This window comes from Sardina pilchardus, chromosome 4 (genome assembly GCF_963854185.1).
Source record: "Sardina pilchardus chromosome 4, fSarPil1.1, whole genome shotgun sequence".
NCBI lineage: Eukaryota > Metazoa > Chordata > Actinopteri > Clupeiformes > Clupeidae > Sardina > Sardina pilchardus.
This window is the reverse complement of record NC_084997.1, coordinates 1,585,420-1,589,370: the sequence shown is the minus strand read 5'-3', so window position 1 is coordinate 1,589,370 and position 3,951 is coordinate 1,585,420. Positions and strand designations below refer to the sequence as shown.

Below are 3,951 nucleotides of genomic sequence, written 5' to 3'. Positions count from 1 at the left end.
GAGACAAGTCAATTGAAACGCCAGACTATCGATATACATGTCCGTGTTGATAGAATCATTTTAGAAATAAAACTAACCTTGCAACTCAATGATTTATTACATTTTGAGGGACTAGTTTCTCGATATCAATCCGCCATTGCCATACAGGGAACAAAGTAGGCTATTGCAATGCGATGCAAGGTTACTTCTATTTCAAACATTGTTCTATCAACACAGGCATGTACATCGATAGTCTGAAGTTATAAAATATTTGTTTCGGGTGTCCTGTGGAGTGTTTTCAGTGGCAGGCTGGATGTTACCGTTGACTTGCCTTATCTCGGCACCAGGTTAGCACGAGATGAACGCTGCAACTCAATGAAGGGCAGAGATTCACTGAAAATGGTCTTCACCGACCTATATCACCCCGACTAAGTTGGAAATGAGGTCCTATGTCCAAAATTCCGAACTATTGCTTTAAGTCAAAATCTATCATGTGAAGCACCTTGTGGTTTTACAGCCAAATACCTTCATTGTGTGTAACAGTAAGCATTAGAATGTGGGTTTTACAGTACATGAATTCAACTCTGCTACACTAGCCTACAGCCTACAAGTTATTAATCAGTTACAAACTTTAACTCCTTCATGCAATTCCTAAACAATAGTAGACACTTGTCACCGGCACCTCAATACTCAATGAAATAAGTCATCGTAGACAATAAATACCTTAAACAGATAATAAAGTAAAATGAAATGCAACCATACATAGTGTCAAACATTTGTATTATTATTTAATGAATATTTATGTTTCAAAACACAGATAACCTTCATACCAGACCATTGTTTTTCTTAGTTGGACATAACAGTAGCCTGATCTTTTTGGGTAGGATGCTGACAGTTAAGACACCTCCTTGAGCTTTTCCTGTTTGCTGGGCTGGTTGAACTGCTGTACTGAATCAGAAGCCGCGGCACAGGGCATACTGTAACTCTCTCACAGCATCTGTAATCATACAAGCATAACAAAATGAGTTACATTTTGGAAGCATATATAGTACATAACTACTTTTCAACTGAATGTCAGCAACATGAATATAAAGGTACTGCCACCAGCAGGCTGCTGTAATGGTGACACAATCCATCACCTGTAACTAGACAGCTACACTGGGTCCACAAGTGAAGCACTCTGTTCGCAGAGCATGAAAATAGTTTTAGAAGACGAGTCTATTTTTTTCAAACATACTGTACATGCCGCTATCACATCTAGTGTAAAGAGTTCCATTGATTACAGTGTTGCAGCAGATGCTCTGCAAACGGAATGCTTCTGTTATGTGCACAGTGTAGTCTTCCAGTAAATATAATGAGGGTTTAAGACATGTTGGCAAATACCTGTTACTTGACAATGTAAAAAGGCAACAGAAAAGTGGTTCACAGAGACAAATACTTGTTAGTTATACTACAGCATTTGCATGCACAGATTAAACAAAAATGATGCTGATTATAGAGCTTTGTAGGTACTGGAAATGAGGAATTTATCAAAGTAGACTAAAAACATTGTTTATGTTGAAATGTATCTACAGTTCACCCTTACCTGGTAAAAGCAGTTGCAGAGGCCTTTAGTAATTTCTCTTCTGAAATGAAAATATGTACATTTTATTAGAGAGCTTTTGAGGTAAACGGTGGATTTTATTACAGCAGAGAAAGGCATTTATGTATGTTGACATTTACCTTCAATTCATCCTGAACTGGTAACACCAGTTACAAAGGCATATGGTTAGCTTATATGACTAATGTGTGGACCAAAAGTCAAATAAATCAAATGTAAAGCTGTATAGCTTACTTTATTGGGTGGCAGGACAGGATGAGAAAGGCTAGACCCCCAAACCAGGCTGGAGCCACTTGTGAATGGCCTGTAACACATAAATATGCATTACTTCTATCATCAGAAATAAATTGCCAAATAGTTATCATAACCACTAATACATCCAAGTCAAATAACTCAAATGTAAAACTGTATAGCTTACTTTATTGGGTGGCAGGACAGGATGAGAAAGGCTAGACCCCCAAACCAGGCTGGAGCCATTTGTGAATGACCTGTAACACAGATACATAAATATGCATTACTTTTATCATCAGAAAGAAATCGCCAAATATCTGTCATAATCACTAATACACCCAAGTCAAACAAGTCAAATGTGAAGCTGTATAGCTTACTTTATTGGGTGGCAGGACATGATGAGAAAGGGTAGACCCCCAAACCAGACTGGAGCCAATGACCTGTAACACAGACACATAAATATGCTTATCTCCCTCAACAATGGAATTCTCTTCTCTGATTGGCTGATGGGGTGGCCATTAACTTCGTATAACCTGCTACCTTTGAAGTAGTTCCCGTAACACACTTTAATATTAATAGACAGATTTCCTGTTTACTAACAAAACTAGATGCGCGCGCACCCATGGGGCATAAGACGCCGAATGGCCGGTCTTAACGTTATAAAGTTAACCTAATAACCAGCTGCTGTAAGCTATAATCGGCATTTTTTGTATGCCACTGTTGGCTAAATGATGATAACATATCATTTATGAGCTTATTTCAGAGTTTGTCGTTTGTTTTCATTATTTATAAAGCATCGTCTTTTTGGCGGTTTTGGTGGTTTCATTCCTGAACATTCTCTAACCATCGTCATTTCGAATAGTGCTGTTTTCGGCACTAAAATTAATTTTAAACTTTTCACGGAGAGCAGCTGCTTAATGCTGTTCATGGTGCTTTCTGCCCCTTGTGTGCGCGCGCATGTTTTCGAGAAATCTATGTATTCGCCAAACTCGTTGCGAAGTCTGTCGAAGAACTGTCACGTAGCATCCAAGCTGAAATACAGACGTGCAGAACCATAGTAACATTGTAGCATATGACGGAGGTGGATTGTAGCTAGTTGGATGCCATGTAGGCTATAAAAGTAGCGATCTTTCAAAGTTAAAGTTAATCAGAATCCTGGGATATGGCCGCTTGACAATGGGAGAGATAGAACTAACGACTGGCTTTTGGCCGTAGCAACCAGCCATTTACAACTAACGACTGGCCTTTGGCCATAGCAACCATCCATTTTAGAACTAGTAACAGCAGTTTTGTCCTGCAAGTAGAAAGTTGATATGTGGCGGAAAGTAGTCCCACAGTCAAGACAGTTTTAGCGATGTTAATGTACGCAACGGTGGAATAAAACTATGTTCTAAATATACAGGTTATGAATACAAACGGGAGATAAGCGGGATAACGGCCTTCGAGGTCGACCGGTTTTCGCTTCGCACGTCGCCGGAGTTCTAGACCTCCACCTAGCCATTATTTCCATCGAACCGGTCACCTCGTTGGCCGTTATATAACTGTTATCATCAGGGGGGAAAAGGCAAATATTTATTATTACCAATATTACACCCCATTAAAATAGCATTATATTGGGATCCAGAGAATGGTGTTGATCAATTTAGCTCCTCTTCCCATATATTCTAAACTTTGAAAAGAGTCTGGTCTGTGACAAAGCAAAGCAATGCATCAAGTCAACTAGCCTACTGCCTCTAAAGTGTCTCTCCTTTTCAGTCAAATCATGCTCCAAAAAACGTTCAGCATTAAATGACCTCATTGACGGCAGTTTCTTCATAAAACAAATGGCTTCAGGATTTGTGCCCTTATATTTTATGAAAGTTAACGAGTAATCTATTCAATTGAAAAAGTCACCAGGAAACACGCCTGAAAACCAGAAGTTTTAGATTGAATAGTAGGCCGGTTTCTCGCTAACGTGTACAAATGTAAGGGCACGAATCCCGAGGGTATTTTTTGCTGCCATCTACGAGTTCAAAAAGTTTCAAACAGGTCTGAGCATGCGCGTGACATGGCGCATAGCTTGCATTACTGGCTGCTACTATCGATACATCGTTCATAATTTAAAATCTTATCCAGGACAGGTAAACAATGTGAAATCAGCC

The 3,951-nt window shown here is 39.4% G+C and overlaps 1 long non-coding RNA gene across 1 annotated transcript; it reads right to left on the bottom strand.

Moving 5' to 3' along the window:
- Nucleotides 1-862: 862 nt before the first annotated feature.
- Nucleotides 863-2,250, bottom strand: LOC134078061 (uncharacterized). The gene is made up of 4 exons (XR_009938815.1): nt 2,188-2,250; nt 1,814-1,883; nt 1,565-1,604; nt 863-976 (listed from the first exon to the last, which is right to left on the bottom strand). It is a non-coding gene; the product is annotated as an uncharacterized LOC134078061 (long non-coding RNA).
- Nucleotides 2,251-3,951: the final 1,701 nt, after the last annotated feature.